The sequence below is a fragment of the Myotis myotis genome, unplaced genomic scaffold (assembly GCF_014108235.1).
Source record: "Myotis myotis isolate mMyoMyo1 unplaced genomic scaffold, mMyoMyo1.p scaffold_m19_p_2, whole genome shotgun sequence".
In the NCBI taxonomy this organism is placed as follows: domain Eukaryota; kingdom Metazoa; phylum Chordata; class Mammalia; order Chiroptera; family Vespertilionidae; genus Myotis; species Myotis myotis.
The window spans coordinates 183709519-183720841 of record NW_023416324.1 but is presented as its reverse complement, the minus strand read 5'-3'; positions in this window follow the sequence as shown (position 1 = coordinate 183720841).

The following is an 11323-nucleotide window of genomic DNA, read 5'->3' as shown; positions in this document are numbered from 1 at the left end:
CTGGTAACTCAGTCATTGTTTAATAGCATGCTATTTAGTCTCCATGTGTTTGATTTTTTTGGATTGTTTTTGTTGTAGTTGATTTCCAGTTTTATGCCTTTGTGGTCTGAGAAGATGCTTGATATGATTTCAATTTTCTTGAATTTGAAGAGACTTTGTCTGTGACCCAATATATGGTCTATCTTTGAAGATGACAAATGTGCACCTGAGGAGAATGTATATTCTGTGGCTTTGGGGTGAAATGTTCTGAAGATGTCAATTAATTCCATCTGATCTAGTGAGTCATTTAGGATTGATGTTTCTTTGCTGAGTTTCTGTTTAGAGGATTTGTCCAGTGGAGATAATGGGGTGTTAAGGTCCCTTCTATGATTGTATTGCTGTCAATCTCTCCCTTGATCTCCTCCAGAAGCTTTCTTACGTATTTGGGTGCTCCTATATTGGGTGCATATATATTTACCAGAGTTATTTCTTCTTGTTGGACTGCTCCCTTTAGTATTATGAAGTGGCCTTCTTTTTTTTTTTTTTTTTTTTTTATTAAATCTTTATTGTTCAGATTATTACATTTGTTCCTCTTTTTTTTCCCCCCATAACTCCCCTCCTCCCAGCTCCCGCCCCACCCTCCACCCTCACTCCCCACCCACTGTCCTCTTCCATAGGTGCACGATTTTTGTCCAGTCTCTTCCCGCATCTCCCACACCCCTTTCCCCCCCAAGAATAGTCAGTCCATTCCCTTTCTATGTCCCTGATTCTATTATGATCACCAGATTATTTATTCACTTGATTCTTAGATTCACTTGTTGATAGATGCATGTTAGTTGTTCATAATTTGTATCTTTACCTTTTTTTTTTCTTATTCCTCTTCTTAAAGGATACCTTTCAGCATTTCATATAATACTGGTTTGGTGGTGATGAACTCCTTTAGCTTTTCCTTATCTGTGAAGCTCTTTATCTGACCTTCCGTTCTGAATGATAGCTTTGCTGGATAAAGTAATCTTGGTTGTAGGTTCTTGGTATTCATCACTTTGAATATTTCTTGCCATTCCCTTCTGGCCTGCAAAGTTTCTGTTGAGAAATCAGCTGACAGTCGTATGGGTATTCCCTTGTAGGTAACTGGGTTTCTTTCTCTTGCTGCTTTTAAGATTCTCTCTTTGTCTTTTGCTCTTGGCATTTTAATTATGATGTGTCTTGGTGTGGTCCTCTTTGGATTCCTTTTGTTTGGGGTTCTCTGCGCTTCCTGGACCTGTAGGTCTATTTCTTTCACCAGGTGGGGGAAGTTTTCTGTCATTATTTCTTTAAATAGGTTTTCAATATCTTGCTCTCTCTCATCCTCTGGCACCTCTATAATTCTGATGTTGGTGCGCTTGAAGCTGTCCCAGAGGCTCCTTACACTATCTTCATATTTTCGGATTCTTTTTTCATTTTGCTTTTCCAGTTGGGTGTTTTTTGCTTCTTCGCATTTCGAATCTTTGACTTGATTCTTGGGCTCCTCTGGTCTGCTGTTGGGTGTCTGTATAATATTCTTTATTTCAGTCAGTGTATGCTTAATTTCTAGTTGGTTCTTTATCACAACATCGAGGGTCTCATTAGATTTCTTGAGGATCTCACTACATTTATCGGCGGTCTCACCAGTCTTTTCGAGGGCCTTACTAAGTTTATCGGCAGCTTCTAGACAGTTCTTAAGAGACCTTAAAAGTGTGGTTCTGAACTCAATATCCTCCATTGACAGTTTTGTCCTGTTTCTTTGTCTCCGCATTTTTTATGCTTTCTTGGTGCACCCCCTAGTGGTCTTTGTCCGCAGTCTTGTTGCCTTTAAGCCTTGATTGATGTCGGCAATACCGGGGTGATTTGACCTCCAGGCTAACTGGCTATGAGAGTCTGCTGTGTTTGTAGTGGGAGGGCTTCTGTGCTGGATCTCTAGGGCGGTGCTAATCTAGCGTTTGCCTGAGGCTATCCGGCAAATGGCGCTGCGCAGGGCCTGGGCGGGGCGGGTCCCCGGGGATCTACAGGGCGGGCGGAACAAGCAGTTATGGCGACTCTCAGTTCCTTCCCCAGGGGCTCTGCCTCTCAGAGCCCCAGCAATGGCTGCAAACCTTGGAGAGAAAGCTGCCTTCGAGTTCCTACCGAAGCCAGACAGTCCCGTTTCTCCCGTTTGAGTCTCAGTCCCCAGAGACTCGCCCGGATCTGGAGCTCAGAGTCTGAAACTCCCTCCCGATTGAAAACAACAACCGCGCCCTCCGCCACCAGCCCGCTCCGCTCGCACTCTGTACCTGAGTATTTCACTTCAGCACTGCGCCTCCTCTGAGTCTGGGTCTGATATTCTCTTTCCTCCTAGTTGTAGAATTTCCACTCAGCCAGCCTTCCCGTGGTTCTGGGTGATGTCCGTTCTGTCCTTTAGTTATATCTCTGAAGTGGTTGTTTGAGGCAGCGATCTCCGGCGTTAACCTATGCCGCCATCTTGGTTTCTCCTGAAGTGGCCTTCTTGATCTCTTTTTATGTCCTTCACTTTGAGAACTAATTTGTCAGATATAAGTATTGCTACCCCGGCTTTTTTTTTCACTTCCATTGGCCTGAAAAACCTTTTTCCATCCCTTCACCATCAGTCTGTGTGCGTCTTTTTTTCTGAGGTGGGTTTCCTGTAGACAGCAGATATATGGGTCATGTTTTCTTATCCATTCATTTACCCTATGCCTTTTGATTGGGGAATTTAATCCATTTACATTTAAAGTTATTATTGATAGAAACTTGTTAATCGCCATTTTTGTTCTTTACCGCTGCGTTCCTTCTTTGTTTCCTGTTTTTTCTATTTACAGCAGACACTTTAGCATTTCTTGCATTGCTGGTTTGGTTGTAATAAACTCCCGTAGACCGTTTTTGTCTGTGAAGCTCCTGATTTGACCCTCAATTTTGATTGATGGCCTCGCTGGGTATAGTATTCTTGGATTCAGACCCTTCCTTTGCATGACTTTGTATATTTCATTCCATTCCCTTCTTGCCTGATGTGTTTCTGTTGAGAAATCAGTCGCTAGTCTTATGGGGGATCCTTTGTAGGTAACTTTCTGTCTCTCTCTGGCTGCTTTTAAGATTCTTGCTTTGTCGTTGGTGTTTGCCAGTTTAATTATTATGTGCCTTGGTGTCGGTCTTTTCGGGTTCATTTTGTTTGGAACTCTGTGAGCTTCTTGGATTTGTGTGAGTTTTTTCCTCCCTATATCAGGGAAATTTTCTGTTACTATTTTTTCAAACAGGTTTTCTATTCCTTGCTCAGTTTCCTCTCCTTCTGGCACCCCTATTATTCGGATGTTGTTTCGTTTAGCATTGTCCCAGAGTTCTCTTAGGCTCTCCTCCTGCTTTTTAATTTTTTTTTCTAAAAGCTGTTCTGTTTGGGTATTTTTTTCTACCTTGTCTTCTAGCTCGCTGATGCGGTCCTCTGCTTCTTCTAGTCTACTGTTGATGCTTTCTATTGAGTTCTTTATGGCAGTGATGTCAATTTTTCATTTCTTCTTGGTTTCTCTTCATTTCCTCTTGGTTCTTCTTCATTTCCTCTTGGTTCCTACACATATTGTTGAATTGGTCTTCCATTCTTTTCATCCACCTTATGGCCATTTCTCTGAATTCTTTCTCTGACAGGTTGCTTGCCTCCATTGCCTCCATTTCGTTTACTTCCTTTTCTGCTGATGCCTGTTTTTCTTTCATATTTGGGTTGTTTCTTTGTTTCACCATGATTTCTCTTCTCAAGGTGTTTGGTTATGTAGTTCTCTCTCTGCTGCGCTGATTCAAAGGCACAAAATACAACACAACAAGGCACAACGTACAAGGCACCGAACTAAATGCATTCACAATATTAGTAACCCCAAATAAAGGTGACCCTCCGAGGGAAGAAAATTAGGGGATAAAGAAGAAAAAAGAGGAAAAGATTAAAGAGAAAAATAAAAAACAAAAAGGAGTGCCGAAATGAGATTGGGAAAAGGGAGAGAAGAAAAAAACAAAGAGACAAAAAAAAAAAAAAGTATGAGAATGAAATAGAGGTGGGGAAGAGGCTATTTGTATGGGGAGAAAACTCCAAGAGAACCGCAATCAATCTCAATGAACTCCAGCAGCAGATCCCTGGAGACTAATGCAAACTACAAACAACCACCAATATCAAGCGAGGCAAGGGTAAACAGAAGCACAAAAATAACCAGATAAAGAAAAAGTAAGCAAAACAGAAAAATGAAAATGAAAAACAAAACAATTTCCCACACAAGCATAAAAAACCCCAATATACTCAAAATCAAGCAAACACTAGCAAAACGACAGAGAGAGAGAAAAAAAAAATTAGATAGTGAAGAAAGATAAGAGAGAGGTGTATATGGATTTAGAGCGAGGGATTGGAAATTAGATATATAGGTAGGGTGAAATTTAGACAGTGGGTAGAAAGAAGGAATAGGGAAAATCCAAAGCAGGAATAGGGTAAGAGAAACAGGACAACAAAAGGGGAAAAGTGAGGCAGAGAGTTTTGGCTTAAGGGTAAATGTGAGATAGAGAGAAATGAAGCTAAAGGAACGATGAAAATAGAGTGTAGAACACTAATCCCAAAATAAAATAAAGAAAAAAAAATTTAAAAAAAATGACACTTGAAAAAATGGTAAAAGGATAGCAATAATACTGGTTAAAAAAATGTAGTAATTAAAAAGGTAAAATCAAGTGATTAAAAAAAATAAAAAAAAATAATAAAATAGGTTCTTAATGAAATGGTGAAAAAAGAATTAAAAAAAATATATATATAAAAATATTCGGAAGTGAAGGTGCTTCAAATCTTCCACTCTTCTTTTTGGCATGCCTTAGTCCTTCCAGGGATTCAGGGGAGTGTTGAACTTCCCTGCGATACACTGTCCCTCGTGCAGTAAACCACAGACCTGATTTTAAGGCAGGTTGTATTTGTTTACCAGACTGCCTTTATTTGTGATCACAGAAGCGACAGTTCGTGGCTCTGCCTCTGGGTGGCAGTGTGTCTGGATTGACCTTCGAGGCTATAAGTCCTCTCTATCAGTAGGGTTTTTTTTTTTTCCCTCTATGGTATTTGGAACTGATTTGGGAAAGACCACTGCCCAGAGCTGGTTCTTTGTTACTGCCGCTGTTTCCCAGGCTCCCCAAAAAGAACTTTCCCCTACAGGCTCTGCGAATGACCCCAACTGGGGAATCCCATGCACTGGGTTTAATAATCAAATGCACGGATCTAAGGGGAACTGTAACAAGAGCCTGATAAGTTGTGCGAATTCGCAAGCCTCCACCTTCCAGGTCTGCGCACAGTCTCCGCGCGCCCACTCGCCCCTGGCACCAAGCAGCCAGCAGATTGGCAAAGTCCAAGGCTGCTTTTTTACATCCAGTCCAGCTATGGGCTTATTTTTAGCGTTCCCTTCTGCCAGCAGCCCTGTGGGGCCCCTTCCTCACTCGCGGGTCACGCTGGTCCCAACAGCTGCGGACTCTGTGGGGCGCAGATTTTGCCCCGCGCGCGAGAGCTGGGTTCTCTCTCCAACCCGAATTGCAAACCGCACCTTTAGGGAATGTCTAACCTTTCCGTGAGAAGAAGCAGTGCTCGTCTGAGTTCACGCAGTCACGCTGCTGTGATCCCTTGTTTCCAGGTTAGTAGCTGGTCTCTGGATGCCGGCAACAACCACCCAAGATGGCGCAGTCTCCACTGCTTAGCTGGCGCACCATGAGAGGTTTCAGCCGCAGTCTCCAACCGTCCTTTTTTTCCTGGGGGTTCTCGGTCTTTCCTAGCTGCAGACAGTCTCTCAGCTGAAAATCCTCTGCCTATTTGGGTTGTATGTTACCCGTTTCAGCTGCTCACCCTTATCTGCTCCAGGACAAGGCACAGGACACGTCCGTTTATACCGCCGCCATTTTTCAACCATATTTTTTAATTTTTAAAATGAAATGATTGACATATGTGAATAATGTTATTCATTTCATTTAAGAAAGAAAAAGTTAATCTAGTTTCTTTCTGTGAGCTGTTGTGCCAATGAGCCCTTATCAACTGAACACTATGAAACTCTGATACTTATGCCTTGGAATTGTCTAGATTTATCATTAAAAAACCCTCAACATTTCTTTTTTATTTATTTTTTTAAATATATATTTTATTTTATTTTATTTTTTTACATAGAGGAAGAGAGAGGGATAGATAGTCAGAAACATCTATGAGAGAGAAAGATTGATCAGCTGCTTCCTGCACACCTCCTACTGGGGATGTGCCCACAACCAAGGTACAAGCCCTTTACTGGAATCGAACCTGGGACCTTTCAGTCTGCAGGCTGATGCTCTATCCACTGAGCCAAACTGGTCAGAGCCCCTCAACATTTATTTAGTCAGGTTTGACCAGCAGCCACTCAGTGCCCACTGTGCACTAAGCATTGCATTATAATCTAGCACTTCAAATATAAATAAGTTATAGGCACTGTCTGTAAGATGTTTATATTCCAGCACAGTATTCAAATTCTATTCAAATATAAGAATAGCACTCTTGCCCAATGGTGACACCAACATAAATAAGTTTGGTCCCTGTCCTGGGGAGCCCAGAATCTGATGTGGAAGGCAAACAGGTGAATAAGAAATGCAGCATAGAAATGCAGACAGGTGAATAAGAAATGCAGCATAGTGTGTGTTGAATGGAAGAACTTCAGCATGCACAGGGTCATCAGGTGAGGGGACTACAGGATTGATGGCATAAGCCCACTTACTCTAGTCCAGAGTGTGTTGGTCACCCTTGTAGGTCTAGAAACTAGACACTATAAGTGCAGTTGAGGGTGATGATCAACCTCTCAAACAAGGAAATAATGACCTGGATACTAATTAATAAATCACTGAAGATGTTCTTTTGCCATGATCAGAATATTCACATTACCTTTCCAGTCACTCCCCTTTCAAATTATCTATAATAATAAAAGAATAATATGCTAATTAGACTGGATGTCCTTCCAGATGACCTTTTGATGAAGCTGGGGCTATGAAGAAAACCCGGGTCTTGGGTGCCAGAGGGAAGCTGGTGCCGGCAGCCAGGGGAAGGAAGGCCTACTCTTGCAAAAATTTCATGCATTGGGCCTCTAGTCAATAATAATATTGAAGACTTACATTGCATTTAGTGTGGGTTATATATTTAATCCTTAACAAGTTTGTGAGACAGGCAATAATCTCAGTTTATAGTTAAGGAAAATGAAACATAGAGAGGTTAAGTAATTTGCTTACTTTATGGTCAGAAAATGGAAAAATCAGGATTTGAACCCAGTTTGATTCTAAAGTTGACACATTTATAATTTCTATGCTACACTCCTTAAAGAGTCTTCAGGAAAAAAAAAAAAAAAAAACCCAACCAGATTTTAAAAATTCTCTTTTTTGTACAGGTTATTTTTACTATTAAACTACAACTAACTATTTCAGGGAGAAATGACTCCTCAAATTATGTGTTTTTTAAATAGTCTAAACATTCAGAGGGAAACTTTGTATCTCTGGGTCTTATTTCTTGTACTTCCAGATATGCCTTGAGTAAAAAGCAGAATAATAAAGCTGTGAACCAAGTGTTGAAGAGACAGAGAAATGTAAACATTGTTTTAAAGTCATATCAATAGATATGTGAATTAATGAATATCTCATCTCTATCATTCCAGTATAGCTTGTAGTAAATGCCTCCAAGGGATGGAGGTGATAACATATATTGATAAGAACATATTTAATTTTTCTCATCTCAGGATTTATTTGAAAGATCTCTCAGTGTCATCCAGCTTTTTTAAAAAAAGTTTATGATTTCATAAAGAACCTTCCCATTTCCTTATGTATATAAAGTTTTTGTCTTAATTGCAGAGTTAATGTTATTTCCCACTGTAGCTATTAGTGTTAATCTCTATGTACAATTTGCTTATTGCAGTAAAGCTGGCTATCTGGAGACCAGGCATCCTTAAACCTCAGGCTTTGGTCCAAATCTGAAGACAACTGGAGAAAACATGCACACACAGTATCAGCTCTGTCCATTTCCTTCCATTTATCATGCAAAATTGCTCCCTGTAGACACTTGAAATAAACAAATGAACAAACCTGAATAATATGAAGACCCCAAAGTTACAGCCCCATGATATAACTGATTACTTCTTCAAGAGGAAAAAAGGAAGAATAAAGTATAAAGAAATGGAATTATTATGTGTGAGAAAGAGTAACATGCATTATATTAAGGAAAACAAATGGATAAGAAGGGAGGAAAGAGAGCAATAGAAACTGAGAGCATCTTTCCTCTCCATCTTGTTGGGGAAAATGAGGTTGAGGAGAGGAGTGGTCAGTAATTGAATCTTGGAATTCTAATTAAAACTATAATAAGGCCAGAGGGGCAAGCTAACCCAGAAAATCTGCAGTACAAAAGATCTAGATGCCGTAGATGAGTGGAGAAGTAGGAAAAATGCTCAGTTTTCAAGAATCAGAGGCCAAGATCAAAATCAGTATGAATACCAGTAATGGAACCAGAGAGCAATATGGAGTACCAACTGAGACCTAAGGAAAAAGAAGGAAGAGTTCTGTGTGATAGTCTATAACTCGGGCTTTGGGGTTTTCTCTTGAGTCTTCAGGAAGTTTTTGTAGTGGTGGGTAAATCAGTTTTAAAGAGTCCGTGATAGGTTTGCTTGTAGCCACAGTAGTGACTACACGTTCATGAAGTAATTAAAGGCTGTGAACAGCTGATACTCAAACAGTGGTGAGCAGAACTACAATAAAAAGACAATATGATGGATTACTTCCTAAATCTCAAATTTCCATTTCCTAACAATATAGCATATTACTGTGTGTGTGTATGTGTGTGTTAACAGCATCCATACATCAATAGCACAAACTTCCTGACATCATTGACACATCAATGCAAGTTGCCTTGAAATTACTCTCTCTCCATTAAACTATTGAAGCTACCACTGACCCAATGAGGGGTGAGATCACATGTTTAATAACTATGGCTTAAGTCCACTGCCCTGTTAGCTGTGAAAGGCCACAAGGCCACTTTGATTTGTCAGCCATGTCATTACCCATATTCATCCCATGGTCAATCATTATACTACTGCCTGTGTACATGCTTGATTCCATTAGATGCTCTCTCTTCATCATGGCAAAACTACCACCCTGATTAAATCCAACTCTTACCAATTCTGTTCCTGTCTCTATACAGATGAATGTGGTTAAAGAAAACACATCACCACACTGTGTTAAGCTCATCACCAGAAACCTCAGGTAAGTCCTTAATACCATGCCACAACAATATTATACTTCCATAATTTAATTACTTTCTCACTCTTCCAAAGTGAGAGTCATTTAAATTCTTGCTATTCAAAGCATGGGCCATGGGCCAGCAGCATCTTTGTCACCTGGTTAGAAATACAGAATTTTAGCCGTCACGCCACATTTACTAAAGCTGACACTGCATTTTTTTCTTTTTTAGAGAGAGTGGAAGGGAGGGGGAGAGACAGAGAGAGAGAAAGATGGATGTGAGAGAGGCACATTGATTGGTTGCCTCCCACATGTGTCCTGACCAGGGCCAGGGATCGAGCCTGCAACCTAGGTACATACCCTTGACCGGAATCAAACCTAGGACCCTTCGGTTCATAGTCCAACACTCTATCCACTCAGCCAAACTGCCTCGGGCTGATACTGCATTTTAACAAGATCTCCAGGTAATCTGGATGCACATTAAAGTTAGAGAAGTTCTGATTTTCCGATGACTCGTTTCCTCATTCTGCTTAAACACATGGCTATGCTTCTTCCTAAAATAGAACCAGGCACATGCCTGTTTAGTGACTGCGATGGCTGCTCCCTCTGCCTGGCATGCTCCTCTCTTAAGTATCCACATGGCTCATTCCATCATCTCCTTTAAGCTTTGTTCACTATCTCACTGAGTCCTAACCTGACCACCCTGTGCCATTCTAACCCTTCTTCTTGTCACATATGACCACCACTTTTATGATCTGTGTTTTTCATTTCCATCGAACCCATCATTTATTAGTATAGTATGCGATGTTCTTATTTGTTATGTATAGCTGCTTGTTTATTTTCTGCCTTACCTCTCTTAAACATAAACGCCCTAAGAGCAGGGCTCTTTGTGGGTTTAGTTCATTGATGTATTTCAATCACGTATAACATGGCCAGGATTATATCAGGCACTCAGTAGATATTTGTCAAATAAGTAAGGGGCAAAATGAAAAAGAAAGGTCTGGACCTAAGGCTTAGGTCCTAAGCCCAAAACTTGAGGCTTTTGATTGGGCTGCAGTTGAGTTGGTTCGGTTAAAGTATCCTCCATTGTCCAAGGCAGGAATAGGGTGAGATCTCCATGGCCAAGTTTGCTGTTTTTGTCAAGTACAAGTACCTTTCACCTATCTTTTTCACACATAAACTATGTAAAAGTGTGTAATTCTTCCCTGACCTAATTTTTTTTTAATTCCCTCTTTTTCCTGAGCCCCCAGGACTCCATGATCAAAATATTCCTTTATGTTCTGAACCTTTTTAGAATATTATCTCGGCTTTCTTTTCCTAACTTAAAATTGGCTACCACTCCCCCCAACCCCCCCCCTCCCCCCAGGACAACACACGCTCTGCAGAACTCTCACTTGGGAGAAGTTTATACTTTCATAACCTACTAAATTCAGGTGGTGCTGGTGTCTTCTTTGCTCCTATTAGTTGCCTCCAGACCATTCTGCCTAACTTCTTGTTCCCATATGATCTCATTTTCTCTCCCCTGCATAGTTGTTATTAACCTCCTGATTGTTCTTTCTCACTATGTAATAGTAATGGCAAGGATCACTGTGCAAGTCCAGACACTCTTCAGTGCTCCACTCTCCAAGCCTCCAGGAGTTCAGTGATATTCTCCATCTCTCCTCCTCAGTCACCCAATTTTCATGATCACAATCTTGATTGGTATTCCCCCAGACTGATCCATCTGTGAATTACCTAATTCAAGCATTACACTTTCAAATGACAACTTCCTAAATTCAAATTATCTGCTCATCTACTTCCATTATAAGCTTTCTGATCTCATCGGGACTTCCAGATAATGCCTCTCTCAGCATTCCTGTCAGTCATCTATTGTTGTTAATTTCATCTGTATCCAATCAAGAGTACATGATCCATAATTTTAATCACCCTTTTCTCAATATTCTGAAACCCTTTACCACTTTCTTGGCCAATCTGGAAACCTGAATGAACACAACTAAACAACTTCACTTTTTCAAGTTTATTAAATCCTTGAGAAAACCATGCAATTAAGATTTTTTTCTCACCATGAATTCATGTCCATCATGAACTGATTCCTCAGTACTGTCTGAGAGTT